This window comes from Heliangelus exortis, chromosome 16, assembly GCF_036169615.1.
Source record: "Heliangelus exortis chromosome 16, bHelExo1.hap1, whole genome shotgun sequence".
NCBI classification, from domain to species: Eukaryota; Metazoa; Chordata; class Aves; order Apodiformes; family Trochilidae; genus Heliangelus; species Heliangelus exortis.
Window position 1 is genome coordinate 14754068 of NC_092437.1, and position 24778 is coordinate 14778845.

At 47.4% G+C, this 24778-nt stretch overlaps 1 protein-coding gene across 3 annotated transcripts in view; it reads left to right on the forward strand.

The window, feature by feature from the left end:
- Window positions 1-8730: 8730 nt before the first annotated feature.
- The window catches only part of NDRG3 (NDRG family member 3), a 60284-nt gene continuing 44236 nt past the window's right edge, over window positions 8731-24778 (forward strand). For 2 of the 3 annotated variants that reach the window (XM_071759435.1, XM_071759436.1), the window contains exon 1: window positions 8731-8829. The gene's annotated coding sequence lies outside the window, so the exon portion shown is untranslated. Of the gene's footprint in view, window positions 8830-12174; window positions 12273-24778 lie in introns of those variants that run through there. The other variant, XM_071759437.1, reaches the window with a different exon arrangement.

The window sequence follows — 24778 nt, forward strand, 5'->3', positions numbered from 1 at the left end:
CAGAACCTGCTCAGGTAGTGTCACCCTGCTGGGACCAGAACCTGCTCAGGTGGTGTCACCCTGCTGGGACCAGCACCTCCCTTGGTGCCACTGGAGTGGCAGATGCCTCCTTCAGCATCCCTGGTGCTGGGGACTCAGAGGCTGTGGTGGCAGAACCTTGGATGGGGAGAGGAAGGTAGGAGAGAGGAGTCATGGAGTGAGATGCAGACAGTTTAATGTAACAGGTGAAACAAAAGCTGTGCACACAGCAAAGCAGAGCAGGATTGCCCAGAGGAATCATTCAAGGTCAGGTTGGGCAGGGCTCTGAGCACCCTGAGGGAGTTGAAGATTTTTTGGTTATGATTATAGGTGTTTTATACATGATATATATTAATGATGCATTAGCTACACTACAGATATGACATAGTGTTCTGATCTAATATGGACATTATTGAATAGAATTAAATGAATTCATGATCCTGGAGACTGAGCAGTTTGGGCTGGATGTACCTCACCGCAGGGCTTGGTCTGGATGACCTTTAAAGGCCCTTTCCAACCCAAACCACCTTGTGATTCTATGATTACACACACAGAGATGTATCTGGGTGTAACCACCCATCTCCCCTGTGGAGCAGGCACTGAGCACCCAGCCTGGCCCAGGGGCTGAGCCCCAGCCAGGTGCTCTGGCTGTCTCCAGGGACCCTGATGGATCCTGGCCTCACTTGTTGGGGACCTCCAGCCTCTCTGCTTCTTCAGTGAAGCACTTTTCCCTCTGCTGAATCATCACGACTCATCACTATTTCTGTATTCTGTATTTCTGTATTTCTGCCAGTTCCATCCTTTGGGATGGCTTCCCCACGTTGCCTGATAGAGACAGTAAACTCAGCAGTGTGTAGCTCCCCAAATCTGTGTTAAGAAGTGGGATCACATTTGCCATGTCCCATTCCTCTCTTACCAAGGGCATTTTGTTTGATGGTTGCAAAAGCAGGTAAATAACTAGTTTCTTGTTTAGTCTACAGCACAGGAGTGAGTATGATTTAGTGTGAGCAACTTATTCTTATGAGCAATTTGTGTTAAGATTTCTTCTAATTTCAGTTTGAAACAGATTTTCTGGGTGATTCATTCCCCACGAAGAAAAATCTCAGCCTGGGAATAGCCTGAAGCTGTTCTGTAGTAAACAGCACTGCAAAGCCTTCAGCTGGCTTCTTGAAAACCTTTCAGATTTTCTGTCAGCATTAACCCCCATGCCTTTGGGTAGTGAGCAGAGAGGGAAATCATCCTCACCTTGGGCCTCAGGAGTTTATCATCACTCCCTGGGCAGCTGCTCCTCTCAGGGTTTGCCTCTCCCAGCACCCAGCACCCAGCTGGGCAGAAGCCCTGGGAGCATCATCCATGCCCCTGCATTCCCAGAGAATAACCTGGGAATCTGACTGCTCCAGGACCAGCTCAGAGCCCTGTGGGGAACAGGGCAGCTCCTGCCCAGCTTGATTGGACACAGGGTTTGTCACAGAGGTGTCCTGTGGATGAGGAAGCTCTGTGTGACTGATGTCTGAGCTTCAGGACCTGAAATAGAAGCCAGAGCTCTGTTTTATGAGCATTTCATTAGTTCTTTATTGTAGTGGGCAATGTATTTCCTTATAAACTGTCTTCTACCATTCATGTTTTAGTTTGCTAATTGTTGGACACACATTGAGCCTATTTCCAGTCCAAAGCTCCAGCCCAAACTGCTCAGTCTCCAGGATCATGGATTCATTTAATTCTATTCAATAATGTCCATATTAGATCAGAACACTATGTCATATCTGTAGTGTAATTAATTCATCATTAATACATATCATGTATAAAACACCTATAATCATAACCAATAAATTATGTAAATACACATAGATATGTATAGCTTTAATATGGATATTTTGGCTGCTTCATCAGCCTGCTCTTCTGCACAGAGCAATTCTCCAGATGAATGCCACAGAGGCATTTTGTGAAGATCTTCTTCCATCTTTATAGGAATCCTAGTGTTGTGGCTCCACTTAGAGCTTTCTCAGAGAAAAAAAAAATATATAAATGGGAAAACCTGGTGTCTATCAGTCATTCTCACATTGCCCTTTTCTTGCACTGCACAACTCTGTAAGCCCAGGAGCTGCAATTTCAGGCATGCTTAGCATCCCTTGCTTTAGTTTCCATTCATACTTCTTAGGAGATGAAGACAGATGAATACTCAATAAATACTGAACAGGTAAACATATACTGAAGAAAAGTCACGGTGTTTTTTGGTTTGGGGGGATTTTCTTGTGTTTTGTGTGTTTGGTTTGGTTGTTTGGTTTCGTTTGATTTTTTTTTCTTAAAGGAAAAAGGAATTTGTTGTGGTCTGTTTTCTAGGCTAGGAGATACAGAGCCAGTGCTATGTGCACAGCAAGAGCCAGCACTCCCGGGGCAGACCCAGGGTTTTGTGCTGAAAATGAGAAGAGTCTTTCCTGTTCCGTGGAGCTGCTGAGCACATTTTTGGTCCTTTCACTCCTGCTCTGTGCCCCTCAACCACAACCCCCTCGCCTGCTGTTTTCCTTAGGTCCGGGACTCGGCAATAGACACACAGACATTTATTTACCAGCAGATCAGCACCGATTTATTGTACTACAGATAGCGGTTACCTTATCCCAGCACAGACAGACAGACAGCCAGACATACAACTTACCGAACTCCAGTTGCCAGCAGGACCCCCGGACTGAGCATCCCCTGGGGGGAGCCCGAGGCAGCTGCCAGGCTCAGGCTCAGGGACATTCCCCAGGCTCAGGGACATTCCCCAGGCTCAGGCTCAGGGACATCCCCTTGGGGACAATCGGCACAGGGACCAGCCAGCCCCAAGACCCGCGGGGGGGTCTCCAGCCTCCTCTGAAGGGTGCTACCCCCCTATCCTCCTCCACCTCGAGGTCCCGATGATCTCCGCTGTTGGTTTCAGGGCATTTGCAGCTCCGGACCGCGCTCTGCAGCACCAGAGCTTCCTCTTCAGCTTTCTGGCCAACATCCACGTTTCAGATATCAAGTTCCTCGTTTCACGTGAACCATTTGGCCTCTACAGATGAAAACTATTTCCTACAAGACCTGCAGGAGGCAGCTCTCTGCCCGGAGGAAGCAGCCGACCTCAGCCTCTCCCATTCCTGCACAGCAATCCGTGCTGTCCCACTGCTCAGCACAGGGTCAGTGGCAGGGGGCACAGGGATGCTGCAGGGATGCAGGGGAGCACAGATGTCCAAAGTGTTTTTCAACATGCCAAGGAAACAATGAGAAAGCTCCTTTCAACTCATCCACTTCCATGAAAGCCCCAGACAGACAGAAATTCTTGGCTTTGATGCACAGAGAGGTTTGTGGGGAGCCACTTTGCAGCCGTGCCCTGATGCAGGGCTGTGTCTCACTTGTGCCAGGGGCTCCTTTGGGTGCCAGCACACCCTGCACTGAGCTCACTGGACTCGAGCAGTCCCCTCCTGTGGAAGCACATCCCTCACGTCAAGTGCTCTTGCACAGCTGACCTCGTGGGCTTGCTGTGGATCTCCAGCCTCATGGCCCAGCACCTTTCTGCATTTCCCATCTGGATCTGCAGAGGAGCCAGCACAGAAGATGCTTGAGAAGTGGATGCAGCCAGCTGGAGAGCCCAGATGTGGTGTGGCAGCCCTGCAGGAGAGCAGGATCCAGCTGCTGCTTGCTGGCACAGCCCTGCCCTCTGCATCCAGCCAGCTTTGCTCTCTGCATCACCCTGGGGAGGGCTGGAAAGTAACACTGGCCCGGGAGATTCGAATAAGCCCCCTGAGGCACCAAGCAGCACAGCTTGGTTTGCACCCCAGCTCTGTCCTCACTTCTGTAACAGAAAACAGAGGTGCAAGAGAAGGATGAGCCCCAGGCTCCTCACCTGAGCCCTGCTGCCCCTCCTGGTGCTCGGTGAGAACAATCCATCCATCAGGGTCATTCAAACAAGTCTCCTGTGGGAAAAATCATGGAAGCAGCTCCCTCTGCCTTGCACTGCAGCTGTACTTGCTGCCTGCTTCTTTCTGTGCTGTCACAAAAGCTGTCAGAGGGTGAGATGTTAGAGTTTGAGCTATTTGCAGGAGCAGCTCATTCACAGCAGCTTTCTAGAGCAGTTGGATGCTTCGATGGGGAGCTGGCTCTGTCCAAGCTGCTGTCTCTGGCAGACGCCCTCTCCTGGGAGGGGCTTGAATGCAAATACCCAGAAAAGATGCTCAAACATCCCTGACTGTAACAAAACAAAGCAAAACAACCAACAAAACAGCATTTGAGAAAATCTGTCTTGGATTAGGCAGAAGAGATGTTGGCAGAGACAGACTGAATTCTAGCTGTTATTTTTCAAATACAACTTTTCTCTACTCCAAACATTTGGTGGCACCAAATGAGCACATGCTACAAGTGATGGAGAAGTGTTAAGTTGGATGAAGATGAAGTTTTATCACTTTGCAGTGAACAATTAATTTTTCTACAAAGCTTGAAAATTAATTCTTTAAATAAATCCCCAATGCCATTACAGGACTGCCTTTGTGTTTTGAACTTCAGACCTGGATGGGCAGAGCAGCTGCTTCATTTCTACTGATCTCCAAGATGGACTTGGGTAAGCTCTCAATTTTGGCAAGAAAGAACATTCAGCCAAAGCTTGGTGGAGGATTTGGGTGACATGAGGACATTTGCAGTTATTGCACCATATGATTCTGTAAGTCATTTCCAGCAGGTGTTCTTTTTTTTTTTAATGTTTTCTCTGACAAAAATAGGAAGTAAAACAATTTTTTTTTTTGGAGGACTGCAGAAAACCAAACCAACCAAACAAAAAATAAAATCCCATGAGGAAGAGGTGGTTTTAGCCCAGTTAGGGCAAATGCTGCCACCTTCTGCAGGGTCCTGGACTGCTGTGCTGCAGCACATGCCCAGATGAAATAATCCATGTTGATAACAGCAAGCACAGCATGCAGAGAGCCTAAAACCAAATTCCTGGGCTAGAAGACTGCTGCAATGATTGCACGGGCTTGTGGAAGTCCACTTCTTCCACTTCTGTTCAACAGCCAATCTAATTAATACAATATCTATAAATCCAAGCAGTGGTGCTGACTTCATACAGTGCCTGCACAGGTCCCCACTTACCCTTTCCCTTCCCCTCCTGCTCTTGGTAGCCCAGGTGAACACAAAGGGATCACAAAGAGCTGGAGCTGGGGCGTGGAACTCTTTAAATGTTTCTAGATGAAAAATTCTCTATATGAAACAAAAGTAAAAAGGAAAAAAATATTGCTCAATTATGGTAGGGTTGGTGGCCATAAGATACATTGAAGGGGTCTGTCCAAGAAACAAGCTACTTAACAGCCAAGTTCAGCCAGAAGCCAAGGTGAGAGACACAGCTGGAGACAGACAGACAGACAGACAGACAGACAGACAGACAGACATCCCACCCCCATAGCTCAGGCAGGAGGGTGAGCAGGGCTGAGCCTGCAGCAGGGGCATTCAGCCTCCTGTGCTGCTCTCAGGTCCATCTTAGCCAACAGGTTCAGGGCTGGGTGGTGCCCAGTGATCTCTTTCTGCACACTTCTCACATCTCAGCAGGGATCTGAAGGAAAATCACTGTCCTCACAGGTGAGGTATCAGTGGGTATCAGGTACCTGAAGTGCTCCCAGACTTTTTGGGGGACACTTGGACTCCTCAGGAGGGAGGTGCAAGAGGGGAATCTGCCAGTGCTGGTGAGAGGAGCAGGGAGTGGGTGTCAGATCCCTGCAGTGGGCAATCTCATATCCAGGATGCTGGGAGGCATTATCAGGGCTCTCAGTGTACTTAATAGGCTTTAATGGGCCTGACCCCTCACCTGGGGTTTCCACCCACACACCTGGGCCCAGGAGTCCCATTTAAGTTCAGATCTGGGCCTTTAGTCCCTGCCTGAGCTATTTTATAGGACCATTCTCTAACTTTGTCTCAGCTATGCCTGGTCCAAACTGATCCTAACCCACAGGCTGACTTCCCAGCTTGCTCATGTCCTGCCTCATCCCCACAGACCTGCCCAGCAGTCACAGGGCTGCACGTGATCCTGGCTGTTCCCACCAGACCTCTCTCCAACCTGCAAATTGACTTGGACCTGCCATGGCACCAGGACCTTGCCTGATGATCTGGATTCTCATCTGAACCTGGACATCATCTTGAGGTGTGCTACATTTGCCTGGGAAGAGGGGATGATGCTCTGGCTGGTGAGGCCTCTGTCCTGGCCAGGACATCCCTCAGGGAGCAGCCAGCCCTTGATGTTCCTTGGTAGCTACACGCTCACCTTGGATTCTGTTTTCTTTTTGGCAGTTTTTTAAAAGAAGGGGAAAGTGCCTGGGTTGAGTGGGAGAGAGTCACCACAGTCCCCTGAATTTCAGCAGAGAGTCCTGGCCAGCCAGGCAGGGCTGTGCTGTGGATCAGGAGGTGCATTGGGTGGGTTGTACCAATCTCAGCTGGCAAATGGAGCCTGGCTTGCCTCCAGGCTGGGGTGTGAAACTCTGCCTAACCCTGTGGTGTGGAACTGAACCTGACTCCCAGGAAAGCAGACCTGGCTTTGCCTTCCATCCTGTGACCTGCAGTGAAGAGGAGCACTGGGATGGGTCACGGATCACCCACATCTTGCCTGAGCCTCAGGACATTCCTGTAGGATACAGGTGCCAGGAATCACCAGGTGATGAGCCAGGCTGGTGCCCAGTCTCACCTGTGCCCGGTTAGGGCTGGCCCCACTGAGCATGCCCAAGACCTGGGGCCAATAAAGGGTGAGGCTGGGTGCAACCAGGCAGCTCACTCTAGAGCTGATGTGGCGCCAGGCTGGTCACAGTCTCTGCTACTGACTTGAACTGCCTATAGCTCCGGTCCTGGGCTTCAGATTCGAGCTCACGCTCTCGGTAGCGTCCATTTCTGGCAACACATTCCAGCACCAGGAGCCTGGGAGACAAAACAATGGACACGGTCCCAGTGGCAGCGTGGTTCAGTGCTTCCTTCCTTTGCTGGGAACTCTCTCGGGAATGGGTTACCCACAGCCTGGTTGAGCTCTCTGCCTCCCCTCCGCCACTGCCACTCGGTGACAGCGTTCACGCGCGTTGGAGGCAGCGCGGGGACCACGGGGTGGCAGCAGAAACCAGGACACGGATCACGTCTGAGCACTACCACGTCCTTAAATGTTTGGGCAGGGCTCTACCAGAGGTGAGAGGCATTGGGGGTGCCCCCACACCATCCCAGGAACCAAATGTTTCCGCTTCCACCATTCTGGTTCTGTTCCTGAAGAGGGGCTTTTCCCCTTTCCCCAGGCAGCAAGGGGCTGGGCACAGGCAATCCTTAGGGATGCTCTGGGAATGCCAGGCTGTGCAGAGCTGGCTGCTCGGGATGGCTGTCCCCATGGCAGGAGCAGTAGAGGGGCAGGCAGTGGGTACAGGGAGATCACTGGGGTGGAGGGGAGGGATCAGGGTTGGGATCCTGACACCGCTGCCCATCGGGAGAGCCTCCAGTGCAGGAAGGATGGAACAGAGCTATTTGGAACACTCAGAAGTCACTCAGTCTTAAGCTGTTCCTCCGGAGGAGAAAAACAGAATCACAGAATCATCTGGGTTGGAAGGGACCTCAGAGCTCACCAAGTCCAACCCTTGCTCCACTCCCCCCGTGGTTCCCAGCCCATGGCACTGAGTGCCACATCCAGGCTCTTTGGAAATATCTCCAGGGATGGAGAATCCACCCCTTCCCTGGGCAGCCCATTCCAATGTCTGAGCACCCTCTCCCTAAAGAAATTCTTTCTCATGTCCAACCTAAACCTCCCCTGGCACAACTTGAGACCTCTTGTGCCCTCTTGTCTTGCTGAGAGTTGCCTGGGAAAAGAGACCAACCCCCCCCTGGCTCCAACCTCCTTTCAGGGAGTTGGAGAGAGTGATGAGGTCTCCCCTGAGCCTCCTCTTCTCCAGCCTCAACACCCCCAGCTCCCTCAGCCCTTCCTCACAGCACTTGTGCTGGATCCCTTCCCAGCCTCCTTGCTCTTCTCTGGACCTGCTCCAGCACCTCAATCTCCTTCCTGAGCTGAGGGGCCCAGAACTGGACACAGGACTCAAGCTGTGGCCTCCCCAGGGCTGAGCACAGGGGCAGAATCCCTTCCCTGGACCTGCTGGCCACGCTGTTCCTGAGCCAGCCCAGGATGCCATTGGCCTTCTTGGCCACCTGGGCACACTGCTGGCTCCTGTTCAGCTTCTGTCAATCCAGACTCCCAGGTCCCTTTCTGCCCAGCTGCTCTCCAACAAAAACCCCCAAACCCCAAAACCAAACAAAACCAAACCAGGAGGTGTCGCAGGCTTCGAAGCAGCTCCAAGGACGGCTGCCTCTGACCCGGGAACCCCAGACCCAGCTCCCGGTGGGTCCCTGCCCAGACCTCCCGCACTGCTTGGGGAAACGTGTGCGCCGGTCAGGGCCCGGCTGAGGGCGGTCGGGGATCGGTTGGAGGCGGTCAGGGTCCGGGTGAGGGCGGTCAGGGTCCGGGTGAGGGCGGTCAGGGTCCGGGTGGGGACGGTCAGGGTCCGGGTGAGGGCGGTGGCCCCGCGGGGGTCTCCCGGGGTTCTCCCGGGGGTCTCTCAGCAGCCGCGGCCGCGGTGCCCTGGGGGGCTGTTCCGGTACCTCCCGCGGTGCCGCCCTCCGGCCGCGAGGCGGCGCCAGAGGACCCACCCGGGAGACGGCCCCGCCCCGCCGCCATCTCGGTTGTAGTCCCGACCCCCCCGAAGCGCCCGGCGCAGGCGCGGTGCTGGCGGCGCAGCGCGCAGGCGCAGAGCGCCCCCCCATGCCGCGGCGGCCGCAGCTGCTGAGGTACCTGCCGTCCAGGTGAGCTCCGCCGCACGCCCGCCCGCGGCTGCGGGAACCCGGGCGCCGACCCCGCGCGTCCTCCGCGGGTACCGACCGCAGCCGGGGCTCCGCGGCGCTTGGCCCGGGGTCGGCAGCAGGTGCCGCGCTGGCGGCTCCGCGGGAGCCGGTGAGGCAGCGGCGGGCGGGCGGGCCGGGGTCAGCGGCGTGCGGTGGGCACCGTGTGTCCCGCCGAGCCCCGCGGCCGCTGCTGCCGCTCCCCGACCTCGGGGCGTCCCCGGGCAGCGGTTTCCTGAGCATGGGCGGGAGGGGTTCCCCGGGAGGGTCTCCCGAGGCGGCCGCAGCCCGCAGGGGCCCGGGCGGTCGCTGTCTCCCGCGTCCCCCTCGCAGAGGCCGCCCCTGAGGGAGGGCTCCGCTCCCCTCCGCTCCGCTCCCGCCGTTGTGAGGCAGCGGGGGAAGGAACCGCTCCGGCACGGAGCTGGGCTGGGAAATAATCCCTCGTCATAGCGGGCTTCCTTGGGGAAAAAGAGAAACGCCTCCAAACCTCACCTGGTTTTATTGCGAAGATCTTTTTTTTTTTTACGTGTAAATAGCGGAGCGGAGCGCTCCGGGCTCTCTGCAATGCCCTCGTCTGTCGCTTTTCTTCCTGGTATTCAGATCTCGGAATTCTCGGTTGCTTTATACACTTTGGACCAGAGAACCTGGGTGTTTTTCTTGAATTCAGACTTGCATCATCACTTCTGGTCTAGGGCCGTCTCTTTTGTGTTTAATCCAAGACCCTGGGAGTAATTAAAAACATTGTAGCACAGTCAGGTGCTTCTGCTCCCTTAAAAATCCTCACTGTGGAGTCTGGGGTGAAGATGCGGTAGGAGCCTCATGAGGCTGCGTGGGGCTTCCCAGGAGACGTGGGGAGCACGGGCTGAGCAGCAGGATCTGTGTTTCCAGCCCAGAGCTGGGGTCGGGTCCGTGTTTTGGTTCCTCTCGGGCCCAAGGGGTGTGGAACCGGTGGAGCTGTGACACAGTGAGTGGATTGTGGGCAAAGTTTGTAGCAGAACCTGGGGCACACGCGTGTTTGCTCTGGTGGGAAGGTTTGGTTTGTGTCAGGGGATGCATCAGGGGACCCCAAAAGATTTTTTATGCCTGAATACTGAGGTGATTAGAAAACAGGGAGAAAAATCTTCTGCTTGGCTGTTCAGGTGTGTTCATGAGTCTGCTGTGTTCAGACAGGAGAACTCGGAGGCTCATTTATTTAAGCTCCTGTTTCCTTTTCTATAAAAACAGGGTGACAATAGTGTTCCAGATCCTGGAGCCTGCAGGCTGTGTTTAGCCCCCGTGTATTGGTCTATGGTAAAAATCAAAAGGTAGTGTGAAGTCTAAGAGCTGAGTTTAAGATCAGCTTGGAGCTGCTCTGGCCCAATAATTTACATGGATGATGGGAGCAGAGCTTACCAGGTGTGTCTCTTACTGAACTGGGGGTAGAGTCCTCACGAAGCAAGGCAGTCACCAGGATTAATTTGGTTTATTGGCCATTAGACTAAGATTATAGAGAGGGCTCAGGATTAGCAATGAATGTTGCAATTTCATTGATTTGTTTGACAGTCTGAAGCTTGTGTGTGGCACACGAGGCATGTAAACTGAGGACAGAAAGTTAGTGGGGCTATACTTGGCTTATAATAAGCTGGAAATGTTCTAAAATGAAAATTAAACAACCATTGGATGCAGCATTACTGGGGACTGTAATTACATTCCTAGCTACTCGTTTTGTATCTAACATTAAAAATCAATTGAAATTAGGAAACCTGTTTAATTTGCTGTATCCTCATCTCAGATCACCTTCAGAAATCCTCCAGTGCTTCTTTTTGCAGCTCCTGTTTCACACTGGTTATACATCCTGAATGTTACTCATTGGAATGCAGAAGTGTAGGGATACCTTTAGATTTCAGAAGCTTTATTAAGTATGATGTTTATTTTGGTCCTTTAAAGGTACAGTAGATATTCTTACAGATACTTCTAGGACAGTTTTCCTAAACATTGCTGTGTTGCATGCTCAAGATTATAAGTAACATAGGAATGGCATTTTCATTAAGAATCTGCAAAGTTATGGTGATAACCTGGTCTAAGCACCAAAAATAAAAAAAGAGAAAGTAAATCACCTCAATTTTGGGGTTGAATTTTAATTATTATTTTGAATTTTTAATTATTTAAATTCTAGAAGTAATTATTTTAATTATTTAATTATTTAGCTGTCATTCTCACAGCTGATAGCTCAGCTGGGCTGCCACTACTTTTGCTTCCTGGAAAAAGGTAAAGCCAAGCACTCAGTGAGTTCTATTTCTGTAGGCAGTGCTGACACCAGAGCTCTCCATTATCAGGGTTTATCTTGTGCTCATCTTCTGTCAGCTGTATCTTGGGTATGATTAAATATGGCTCTGCTGCTTGTGACTCTTAAACCTCATGTTGGACAGTTGTGCAGCACTGGCTAAGGGTATTTGTTTCCATAATTATTACAGCCTGGCTTAATCCACAGCAGTTAAAGGAGAACAAAGTATTTTGTTAAAGAAAATGTTTCTGGTGTGTGTCTTGATGTATCTTGGTAATCTCATTTTCATATGACTGAATTATAGAATTCTGTATCACTTTTCCCTGGAAATTCTCAGTGTTCTGGCTTGATCAGGTCAGTGATTAAGCAAAGCAGTTGTAATTTGGTCCTGACACAGGACTGGCTGGGTGACTGTGCCCTCTGCTGTGCAGATCAGAGTTGAGGAGAGATTTTAATAACCTCACTTGCTCTTCTGTTCTCTTAAATTCTGAATTGTAAATCAGACTTGCTGAATTTTTATACTAATATATTGATTATTCACCTTTTTCTGCCTGGTCATCCCTCCTTGGCTTCTCTGACTGCTGGAGACCCTTTAATGTAGTAATGAAATCGATGCTGTGGGAAGCACAGGGAGGAATAGCTTTGTTTTCCTCTGTTTTCCCTCCCAGGTTTGGATGCCTCTCTCTATTTACAACAGGTTTAGTCCACCAAAGGGGTGTTCCTCACTTTACAGAATATAAATATAGTAAGGGTTGTAAATGCAGTATTTAATTTTAAAGTAACCTTTACAATTCCATCTTGTATAAACCAGACTGAATTACCAGATGGATTAAAAATGTGAAACTAGCCTGTTTTTTTTTTTTTCTACAAGAGCTGGAATTGTGTCTCTTCCCTATGTGTTTGAACAGAGGATATAGGCAATCTGCTGCCTTCTTTTAATCTGTATTTTGGTGGTGAAGCTGTGGGGTACATCCTAAACTGATCTAATGCCCAGCTGGCATGCAAAGGGGCTGATCTTTATTTGCTCCATCTTGTACCTCCTCCAGCATTCACTGCATGTTTTCCTGAAGCAGCTCAGTTTGATAAACAAGCAGGGCACAACCCCTCTGTGTCCCCATCTCCCCAGAAGATCAACTTTTGCCAGGTAAGGAGTTCACAGAAGGGCTGAGGAATGCCAGAGGTGTAATGGAGTTTTGCAGTGTGAGAAGAGCTGTAGAATCAGGTGGAAACATCCAGTCTGCTGTTCTGGCCTGGCAGGGACCAATAAGAGAAGAGTGTAAGGTGAGGCCAAATTATATAAACCTTTGTCTGACAGCCTGCTTGTCTCTCATCAGCTGTAGGGTGTCAGGAGGTAGATGTTTGCATTTATTCTGTTAATAGTTAATGTGTTTTTCTTCTGTGAGCGTGCCTGTGTCTCCAGTCCATTCAGATGCCTGGCACAGGCACATCCTGAGCAGACCCCACAGGATGTGGTAGGTGCTAGCAGCCTCTCCTTGTTTTCTTTTGAACCTGACAGCTGCTGGCTTCATTTTCTGCCTCTCAGCTTTTGTATTGTTTGGAAACAGTCAACAACTCAGCTGCTTACATTCTTCATGCAACTGATGATTTCATAGGCTTCTGTCATATGTCACTGCAGTAATCTCTGTTTCCAGGCAGAACACCCCTAGCCTAATTGATTATCCCTCATTATTTATCTTTTCAGACCTTGTTTCCTCTTTACAAATATTTTCCTGTTCCCTTATGTCCTCCTGAAATAAAGGAACAGGCACGGCCTCTGGGATTTAAGATGCAGATATTCTACAGCTTTACAGAGTGGATTAATTACTAATAATTTCCAAATGTTAGGGTTGTTTTTATATATATATATATTATAAGTGTTAGCTGATGCTTTTATCAGTCTGCCATGACTCCAGCAAGAGTTCCTGAATGTTAATGATCAGTTTTGGAGCACATCACTCTCTATGTGAAATCAGGATAATTTTCCTCTGGACTGCTACTTTGTTTGCACAGAATTTCATCTGTTACTTTATTTCCTGTATACCCAGTCTCATAAGGTTTTTCTGCAGGTCTTCAGTCCAGTCAGCTCTTCCCCTTGCTGTCAGAATAGGTTATATCCTCTGGAGACTTCATTCCACCCCTTGGCCCCTTTTCCAGAGAGTTCATGGATGCTGTGTGTGGCAGAGTGCAGCAAAAGGCTCCCAGCAGCCTCCTCTGAAAGCAGACCAGTCCTGCCTGCCCCTGGCCTCTGCTTTCTGGAGTCCAGGTGCTGCTCTCACATTTACCCCTCAGCTGCAGAGCTCTCCAGGTTCCAGAGTGCTCTGAACCTTACATTGCAGTGGGTTTTGTTTTTTTTCCTGGGCTATACACCCCAGGTCAGGTTCTGCCCATCCTCACAACCCTCACCCCTGCTCCCCTCAGCACTCCTGCTGCCCTGGGGGAACAGATCTGGCTGGAAATGAACCCAAGAAATAAATGCATGCTGGTTCAGTGTTGCTGCACTGATAGTAGACAAATGTGTGGATTTAATTAGAAGCAATTCAGCTGGATAAGTGCACGTTTTTTGTGCTTGCTCCTGATTGAAACCATGACCTTCCTGGCTCAGCTGTAGTCCCCACTGAAGGCTGTGTCAGTGCCTCTGCACTTTTGATTTCAAATTGGCATGAATTTGATGCTGTAGTGAGATGAGTCTGACTTGCTGTATGAATCACACCCAGGTACCAAGCCATCGATTTTGTCACCACTTCTTGGACGTTTTCACTGTGCTGAGGCAGAAAAGCAGCCTGCCTAGGGAGTTTCCTCTGCAAAGACAGTGATCAAGGAGGGAGGTTTAGTGCATTTCTGTAGCTTCATAGGCATCTGGTATCACCTTTTATCTTCTGTATCCTTTGCTGGAATTTCTTAGGAACAATTGCATCATAAATATTTCAAAACCACATAACTGGAAATTCACAGATTTTGCTACTGGTGCCTTTGTGGCGTTTTGCAAATACTAAAATTATTTGGGATTTGTGTACAAATGATACAGATCTTTAATGAAGTCTTCACTAAATAGGCTTTTCAGGTATGTTCTTGAAAATTCAGCAGTTGTGCTGTCATGCAAAACAGTTTTCTGCTGAGGAGGTTTTGGATTGTCTTTGTGTGGAAACTGAAATTAGATGCTTCTGGCTTCAACACTTTCTTTTGGCTGTGGTAGATATGAAATGTTTTGCTTAGCCAACAAGGTCTGGGCTTGGTTTATTTTTTTTTTTTTTCCCAGTTTATGTAGGTGTTTCTGCTTTTGCATAGGGAAAAGGAAGAACTTGATTTGTGTAAATACATGGTGGCACGTCTTGGGATGGTTTATTTCCTCCCAGTAAAGAGGGGCTTCTGTGTGGTTTTGTGATTTACTTTGTAGCTGTCAGAAGCTGGGGGCCTGGGGAGTGGTTTGAGGCTGCTTTTCTGTGCTGCCAGGTGAGGTGTTGCATGGTTTGTCTCTGGAGTGGCTGAAGAGTTGGTGTGGCAGTGCTGGGCAGGTCTGGCAGGCACAGACTCATCCATACTCACTGCTTGACAGAGGCATTTTTAACCATTGTGTAGCACTCTGCCTTTGTTGCTTTGCTCATGTAGTTGATTCTGACCTGGTTTTCATTAAAGAAATGGTCCTTGTTACAAATCCAACTTCTTTTTTCCTTCAGCTTGGATGTAAAGGTTACCAAATACATTCCTCATGGTCCCCAGCAAAGCCAGGGAAGATTATTTTTGAGCTTTATCCAGGGGTTGAGAGAGAGAAAGGCATGAGGCTTGGTTAAAATCTGCACATGGATTAGCTCAGCCACAGAACAAAATCATATTTTCCTGATATTTTTAAGATAAGTGGTTAACTGGAAACAATTTTTATTTAAAAAAACAGAAACAAAACGACCCAAAAAACTATTGGTGAGACTCTGTTCCAGGTTTCCCAGAGAAGCTGTGGCTGCCCCATCCCTGGCAGTGTCCCAGCCCAGGTTGGATGGGGCTTGGAGCACCCTGGGCTGGGGGAGGTGTCCCTGACCATGGCAGGGGTGGCACTGGGGGAGCTTTGGGGTCTCTTCCACATCACCCAGTCTGGGTTGCTGTATGAGAGCCTGTGTGCCCATACTGGATGTGGTCACCTCTAGCAGTAAACTGATGGAGCACCCAGCAGGTATTCCAGGGTCCCCTGGCAGCCAGGGGCCTCTCAGGTGTGTCCCAGCAGTGGGGAACATGGCAGTGCCACCCTGAGATCTGTGTGGGGGAAATCTGGGAATACCTTGGAGCTGGGAGCTCATCTGTGGGACCATCAGGTCTCCTGGCTGGTGAATGATTCTTCAGCATTTTACTCAGTAGAACAGCCATTTAAAACAAGTGCTGTAGCTGCTGTTATGGTGTTGGAAGAACCAAAAGGAGGGAGGAGTTGCTTAGAAGATTGTTTTGTCAAGATGACTCCTTGGTGTGGGACCTTGTGCTCACCCCTCAGTCTGTGGGTGTTGTCTCCCTGGCTGTGCTACCAAACACTGCATTTATCACTGTGTTGTGTTTGGTACCCTGCTCATTCATACTGCTCTGTCCTGTAATTTGAATGATTATGACAGAGGAGTCAGCATAGAGTAATCCAGGACTGTCAGCTGCTAATTTTCAGTTATTGGGGATTTCAGCACCAATGTCTAAATTGCAAAAAGGGATGGAATTAGGAAATAGAATCACAGAATGGTTTGGGTTGGAAGAGACCTTAAAGATCATCAAGATCCAACTCCCCTCCATGTGCAGGGACACCTCCCACCAGCCCAGGCTGCACAAGGCTTCATCCAACCTGGCCTGGAACACTTCCAGGGATGGGGCATCAACAACCTGCCCAGGCAACCCAGTCCAGTATCTTACTACCTTCATGGTGAAGAACTTCTTCCTTATATCTAATCTACATCTACTCTTTTCAAGTTTAAAGTTCAGATCAGCTCTGCCTCCAAGAAAACGTTAAAGCAATTTGGGGTTTTGGAGAGTTGTAATTTTTAATTTAGTTATATTTTCAGTCACAAATTTAAAAAAAAGTGAAGCTATGGGCTGTGTGCTGTAGTGACTCATTCCTAACCCATTCCAGCAACTTTGCTGTACATGGGGCCTTGCCATAAGGGAATGAAGGTTTAAAAACATTTTTTCACCACCCTGAGCAGAACCACAGCATCAGCTGAATGGTACCCAGGTCTTTGTCACCTTTTGGACACTTAATTTGTGCATTTGTAACTGCTTTTAGATGGTCTTGGAGCTCATGGCTGGTTTATTCCTGGCCTCTGTCATGGTGGTGACCACGAAAAGCAGGAGCTCCTGCCAGTTGACTCTAAATTCCAGGGGATCACAAAGTAAAAAAAAAATTCTACCAACACCACAGCAGTCTTAAGTCCTGCTGCCAGTCAGGTCTCAGGAAACACCCAGAGCTTTTGTAGATCTCCCTTGCTCACAAAAGCTCTCTCTGATCTCTCCAGCAGCGTTCAAAATCTTAGAAGATATAAAGTGTTGGCATTTTTCCTTGTTTCTACACCAAAAATGGTTATTTATGTGCAATTGCTGAGTGTGAGGCTTGCAGTTGGAGAGCACTCCTTAAAAAAGCAGCTCCTGGGGCTTAAAGCCAGATTTTGTTGTCCTTTAGCTCGGGTTATTTGTTGGGTTTGAATAAATGCATGTCTGGCTGAACTGGCTGGGGTAAGGGATGTGTGGCCAGCTTGCTCTGCAGGAGTGATTGATTGCTGACTGATTTTTTCTGTGCCCTAAGGGAGGAGCAGGGGACATGTCTCAGAGGTGAGATTCTTGCTGGGAGGTGTTCCTTGCTTCCAGAGTCCTGGACTTCACGTGTGACAGGGACGCAGCATCTCCCTGTCCTGTGTGCCAGGATCCCACCCCAAGCCTGCAGGGAAGTCAGAGCCCTTTGCTGACACAATTTTCTTTGGGAGTATCCAGGTTGTTCTGACCTTCTGTGCTGGAATGCTGGAGAGCACAGGTGGTTTAAGGGCAGTGATAAGAAGCACCATTCTCTCCTCCAGGCATCCAGATTCTTCCTTTATGAAATAAGTATCCTTTGGGTGATGAATGGAAGATTTTTGGGTTTTAAATAAAGATGACCCAGCAGGCCATACGGTCTTCAGGGCCCTTCTGCAGCCTGAGGCAACACTGCCAAGACAGTGATGGAGACTTCTTGTGTCCTTCTGAACAAATGTTTTTTTGCTGGTTTGGTTTGGGAGTTTTTTTGTTTCCCGTTCATTGAATAAGAAATGATACATTTTGTGTGATGTGTACTCCCAAATTGTCCTCATGAATTCTCTGCAAATGCATAGGAATGTTGGCAGTGATTACCAAATTTTGGGTGGCCTGACAGTTGCTGTTATAGAGGATTATTAACTGCATAATAGATCCTTTGTGCTTGTATTCCAGCAGTCCTTTGAAATCTGGGAAGCAGCAGCTTCAGTGCCCGGGCGGGCTGGTCCTGTGCCTGACAGAAGCTTCACTGCTATAATGAGACCATCGAGCCCTTCTGATAGTGATTTAGCTTACACTGTGAGGAATGGCTTTTATTGTTATGTCTGCTAGTAATTGCCTAAATGAAGTGTTTTCAAGGGTAATTCTAGGCCACTATAATTATAAGTATGCTGCCACTCTCACCAGTATAAAAATGGCTTTAAAGCAATTTGCAGAGCTCACCAGTTGGTTTCTCAGGATGGGGTTCCCAGGCCTGTTCCACATCAATGACTTCCAGTCTTGGCAGTGTTTTGAGGTGTGTTGGAAAATGGTATTTCCTTGCTGATCACAGTTTTTCTTGGCAGTGCAGTGACCCTTAAAGACTTGTTAGAAGTCTGTCATACTGGTGGTTTTTTTGTTTGTTTTTTTTTTAACTGTAATATCCCAAAGGGAGCAGGATTCTTGGAGGATGCTGAACTTTTGATGGTGAAGAGTGGCCGGGTACCTGTAGGGGTGTGAGGAGGAGCAGAAGGTGCTCTGGAAGGGCTGAGGAGCTGGGTGCTCCTGGGGCCAGCAGCAGCCTCATATCCAGTGCCAGGCAGTGCTGCTCTGCTGCCCTTCCAGCAGAAACCCTGTGGGCTGGGATGCTGCAGGGTGGAGGCTGAGCTGCTCTTCTCATCTGTCCTGAGAAGCTGTTTTGCTCTGGAAAAAGCCAAACCAAACTTCTCTCTCTCTTCTTTTTTTTTTTTTTTTTTTTTTTTTTTTTTTTTTTTTTTTTTTCCTGCCTTTAAAAAGTGTTTTATTGAAGCTGTAAAACCAAACACAAGACACCCTTCAAAAACCTGCTTTTAAAATAGTGTTGCACAGGATTTCCCAGGTGGATGGAGTGATTCACTGAGCATTAGATTTGGTTTTTGTCGGTAGTAAAAGGGTGGTGCAGGTTTTTCCTTTGGCCTTTCACAAGATAACTGCTTCCCCCTCCCCCAGAGTTTAATTGCTTTATTCTTCAATAAAGAGCAGTTTCTAGTTTCTTAACAATAAAACAGCCCTTGAAGCTTCTGCTGCCTCAAAAAGAAAAAAAAAACAAAAAAAGGAGAATGAATCTATAATGAACATGAATCTAAGACTTTACATAAAGGCAGAAATATTGTCAGGACTTGATTTTTACAAAATAAGAACTGTTCAGGCAGAAATGCTATTCAGCCTTTTATGGCAGTCTCCAGATTATGAATCTCTGTGCTTTGTCTGATTGGTAGGGACTGCTTGTTGGGGAAGAAGATTGAAATGCACCAGAAAGCATAATTTGTAACCCAAGCATTAATTGTCTGAATTGAGAAGTGTTGTTAATGTGGGTATCTTGCTTTCCTGTAGTTCAGTTCCTTTGATGTGATGTATTAATGTTTTCTCAGATCTCTAGCCTTCAGATGTCATTCTGGGCTGTGGATTGATTGCAAATATGGCACTTAGGCTGCTATTTTTATCCTGTCTCCACATTAAAATGAATTGCTTATGTAGAAGCCATCATCAGTCACCTTGTTGGCCTAAAACTGCTTAAGCAAATACAGTCTTAGTATTGTTGAAGCTTTCAATTAGGAAAAGCTCACAGAGTTTAAATCCTGATCTTGAAACATTTCCTTTAGCGAAGTCTGATGTATTTTTAACCTGTCATAAATCACTAGAGTCAGGTTTTCTTTTGCATTTTTAAGAGAACCCCAGGTCTTCCCAGCAGCAGTTACTCCAAACTGCTTTTCACAGCCTGGGGCCTCAGCTTTCAAGACTGGCATTCACCTTTCTGTAAATCAAGGGACTTGTTCCACACCCCTGGCCTCTGCATCCCTGCAGCATGGTTCAAGCACCTGTGTGAGTAAAATGTGCCAGGAAAGGCAGAGTGTTGGGAGCAAAGGTGGTTGGCTGGGAGCAAAGGTGCCTCTGAGCACCTGAGTGCAGCTGCAGCAGGATGGGGACCTCTTTCTCTTATCTGACCAAAGAGATGAGGACTGCAGTGGTTCCTGTGCAACTCTTGGGAGGTTCCATCCTTTTTTTACTGGCTTACCTGTATACTCCCCATCAGTCACATCTCAAAAATGTGCTGCCTCTTCCTGCAGGAACTGCATTAACCCAGCTCAGTGCTCACCACCACCACTGGGGCAGTGGGGAGCTTGGCTGAGCAGTGCTGTGCTGTCTCATGCAGGAGCCAGATGAAGAGCAACAAGTTTTATTACTGGTGATTGGGTAATAAAAGGTAGAAAACGGCTTTCCATCTGTCTGCAGGGCAGCAGTGGTGAGGGAAGAGTCTCTGTTTAACTCCAGACTGATTGCAGAGTCATTGCTGAAAATGTGGCCTTGGAGCTCTTAGCTCTTTCCCTTCTTCCTCCTTGATTATGGCTTCAGCTGAAGGAAAACCAAAACATTTAAACTCTACCTGAGCTGAATATTTAACAGGAGGAGTGTATCAGATGCCAGTGGATTGGGCTGCAGTGCAAAGTGTTGGTTCTCTCATTAAATGTGAAGTTACTCAGTGCTGACTCAAAAAAATCTCAAGAGGAACAGCACCACTCAACCCCAGCATGTGTGGCTTGGGAAGGAATTACATCGAGAAATTCCCTGTCCTGTGCTAGACAGGAGGCTGGAACAGATGAATGAAACTGATTAGGATGAACTATGGAAACAAACCAAATCAACACAGTGTTTAGAAAAGAAACAAATGTCTGAGCCTGTAATGATTCCCACTGAGTCCTTCTAATTGGAGCTCTTGAACAAGCAGAGGAGCATGGACTTCCCCACTGCTGCACTGGATGGACACTTCACTCTTTACAGCTGCCAGGCACTAACTACTGTAGCTTGCACACAAATGCAGAAAATGTACCTAAAAGGTCAGCCTGAGGTCAAGGGGAAGCAACTTAGGTTAAAAATTATATAAAAAAAAATTATTTTTAACAGTTTCCAGTTCTGAGAGTGGTGGGGAAAGCAGGGCATTATGTTGCCTGCCCAGCTGTGAAGGTGTGTGGCAGCATTAAGCACATTTCTGGACAGAAACTGATACATCTCCCTGAGAAAGCATGAAAAATGGCTCTATAGAGCAGTAAAATCTTAGCCACAGTCTACACTGGAGCTGGTTACCAGCATAATTATTCTGGCACATTCTTTGAGTATAAGATAACTAGAAAAGAGAGAGAGATTGAGGAGAGAGCAAAGCCTGGATGAGAGGAAAGAGGAGAAGGAATTTAGACAGTGAAGCACTTTGCACCCTGGAAAGAAGTCACTTGGAAGACAAAGGAAAGTAATAAAGCTTTGTGAAAGCCTGAGTGGCACAGGGGGTATGTAAAGAATTATCAGCATTCCTGAAGAGGGTGAGGACTCTTGGGTAACCCAATAAAAATTTACCTGTAAATCAGACAGAAGGAAGTTTTATTTTATACAGTGTTTTCACTAGCTGTAGGATTAGCTATTGCCAGTGAATGATGGGGAGGCCAAAAGCACAGAGAAGTCAAAGTTAGAAAAATATATGGAAGAGGAATGACAGTGTTTGTCAACTGAACCTGAAGTATTTCTGATAGTAAATAGAAGATTTAACTTTGAGGAAATACAGAAAAATCCTGTGGTACTGAACGATAAAATAGCAATATTCAGGTAACACAGCTGGAAAACAGGGCTCACTGTGTATACACAGTGATGAGCTCTCAATTGGCTTTTGAGTCAGATGTGAAATTTGGAGTTTGTCATAGGCAGTTCTATGAAAATATTATCTTGTTGTCTGGAGAATGAAATTGAAGATTAAATGCTTGTGGAAAAATTATAATGGTCAAACTAGGAAACAAACTGCTGTCATTCACCCATGTGGTGAATGCTGCCTGAGCACTGGTGTTGTTGATCTTGAAGACACATTGAAACTGGGAGAGATCCTGAATAGGTTGACAGGAATGATCAAAAGTGTGAAATGAGTTTCTTGCAAAGAATGTTAAATAGCTCAAAATTTCTTTAAGCTCCAAAATGTATCTTTGAAGAGAATATGATTGAAGCATGGGAAAGTCTTAGCAGTGTGGAGCATACATGAGCCCATTATTCACTGTCTGTTCTGATAAAAGGACTGAGACCACCAAATGAAAGTAGTGAGTGGCAGGCTTAGAACAAAGGGAGATATTTATAAAGTGGGAGCAGGACCTCCTCCTTTCTCTTTGGTGCTGAGGTTTTAATCTCTTGGAACAATTCCCTGCATTTAGGCTGATTTATTCTGCAGTTAACACTTCATCAGAACGCTGTTCACAGGACTTTGGAAGCTTAGCTCTGGAGCTCTGTTCCTAAGATAAATCCTTCTGAATGTTGGAGAAGGGATAGGAACATCCAACCCAGCCTTGTGGCTGGTATTTTGGGGTTGTTGTTGGAGTATTTGACCTCCAGCAGTTAGGAGTGGCATAGCAGGAGCTAATACAGACTTCTGGTCTGAGTTGGGGTAGTGACATATTGTTAGAATTGTGGTAGGTTCTTCCAGCTTCAGCTACTACAGAAATAACAAGCAGTGTTACTTGGGGATTACTCCACAGGATTTAGAAAAGGACAGACTGAAGGAGAAGGTTTTGGATGAAGGGAAACTGGATGTAGTTCCAATGGAGGAGTGCTATTTATTTGTGGTTTTCTTACCTGTGGTACCTTGTGTTCACATATTCATTGACAAAACCAGTTGCTTGCTGATTCAGAGCAGCTTGTTAAACATTACTTGACTGTGAAGAGAGAGATCACTTAAACCCCCAGACTGCTCAGGTGAGCTGTGGTTTCAGTTGTATGTCAGTTTAACATCTGCTCCTGACCTTGAGAAGGGTTTCTAGCCATAGAAATAGCTTGTCATTAGTTCCAGCTAGTTAATTAAAGGATATTACCTCAACCTGCAAATCTTTGAGCTATTTGAAGGCTGAAAGAGGAGGGAGAGGAGTTATGGGGTCTGCTCGTGGTGACCCCTCTGTTTTAAGTGCTGTGAGGTGTGTGGAGCTGCAGCCTGAGCAGGGGCTCTGGGGGTCCTGGCTCCCCAGGAGGGGCTGAGTGTGCCTGGGGACACCTCAGTGCTGGGCAGGGGGTGCTGTGCCCCAGGCTGAGCCAGGAGGCTCTTGAGGTGGTGAGGGAGTGTCCTGTGGTAAGGAGAGTTATCATCATTTTACTTTCAAAGTATGAAGTATGATCCAGACTTATTGGATTACTGGGGCTTAACAGTTAACTAATTGTGTTATGCTCTGTGGGTGCTCTCAGGCCAATTATTACCTTAAATTGCTGTGGAGGAGGCTGAAGAAAGAATCTACATTTTGGTTCTGTGATAGTGGCTAAAACTAATATGATATTCTTGACAATTGGGTTTGGCACCTCTTAGTACCACAACTCAGCTGACTAATACTGTCCTAATTATATTTTATTGTGTGACTTACCCTTCTTCCAAACATTTTTAATATCTTTAGAATTCATGGCTCTAGTAGTGCAGTAGTAGACATGGGGTAGGGAAATATATCTGCTGTTTTCCAAAAAGAAATGAAGCTTGGAGAAGGAGGGTAAAAAAGGAATATTGGGGAGAATAGTGTCAATCCAGAACTAACTAGGGTGCTCATTTTTTTGGAGGTGACTTAGTCAGCAGTGTCTTTAAATTCTGCTTAAATGTGAGTATGGAAGAAATGTGGATGTAATGTTACAGGAAGGAAATACTAAAACCAATTGAAAACATTTGATAATTCCTCTCCAGGTGAGTGTTGGCAAGCCAGCCTCTCTTTAGAGAGGGCATTATCAACAGACTTGTAAGGTTAGGGCTGGTGTTTTAACACTTGCCTTGTTCCAAGGACCTTGCACTGGGAAGGCCCTTCTCTGGAAAACACACATTAACTTCTGAAAAGTTGTGGCTGCTCAGAGCTTTTGAAAGAGTTAGTGTTTGATTTAGCCTCCAGAGTGTGTTACTTTATACTGAGTACTATTTTTTTTGTTTTGTCCTGTTGGGATGAAGGAATATTTTGTGTGTAACAGGTAAAGATGTTCATAATTTCTGTATCTATCAGGGAAGGAGAGAAGGTTGCCTTACCAGTTTTTCTGCAGCACGAAGCCTGAGAATATAAATAACCTCTGTGTGTGAAAGCACAGCAGCACTGCAGTCCATGGGGAAGAAACTCCTGCAGGTCCTGAGGGAGACTGAGGCTCCTTGAATTCTGGGCAGCTGTAGGAGCAGAGAGGAGGAGGGCTGGCTGGGGTTCTGCTGCTCCCTGGCCCTTCACTCTGGAGCTGTAGCAGACTGGATCTCACACTCCACAGGTCCTGTGCAGCTCTTCAGGGTGTTCTTATTCTAGAAAGCACTGAATATTTTTCAGGGGCAGGGATCAATTTAATATTAACACTGTTTTGACATACATATTAACATCTGCTGTGAAAAATCTACCAGGAGGAGAATTTCAGCTCCATCTACGCCTTTAATGTGAAGTATGTGACTTGATTCCATATTCATTATTAAATAGTTTTAGAAAGAGAATACTTCAGTGGTGCTGATGCCTGGCTGTAACAGGCACTACTTTGGGCTTTTTTTTCTTTTTATTCTAGTTTCTGATAGTTTCAGGTTAAAAATCACATTGTCTGCACATCTTCCTCTAGCAGCAAGGGAGATTCCCATAGGATTGAAGGAAAGAATTTTTGCATTACTCTGTGTGCAAAGCTGGAATTCACTTCCTTAGAGATTTTCAAGTCTGTAAGGCCCTGAGCAACTGGATCCAGGTTTGCAATTAATCCTGCTCGGAGTAGGAGGCTGTGCTGGATGACCTCCAGAGATCCCTTCCTGCCAGTGCTGTTCTATGATGACGTTCAGATCCTGCAAATGGAAACCTTGCAGTGTCTGTCAGGCCCTCCTCACCTGCAGAAGAGGCTGTGACCAGACTTCTGAGAAACCCTCAGAGTACTGCTCAGTTGAGGACTTAGTTTACTTAGTTTTAGGCTTTGGTGTAGTCATCCATGTAGCTTTATCCTTCACTTTCACCTTTGTGTGGTATGTTCTAGTCTCGTGCTCATTTCTAGGAAATGAAATCAGGAAATAATTATATTGTAATCAAGACTTTCCCCTCCCCCCCCCTGTTTAGAGGCTTGGGTCTCTCTCTCCTCTGTCTTGTTTTTTTCATCTTTATGCTGGCTCCATTGCTCCTGTGATCAGGGGGTGAGCTGCTTCAACTCACTAAAACAGCAGAGAGCAAACCTTAGGAA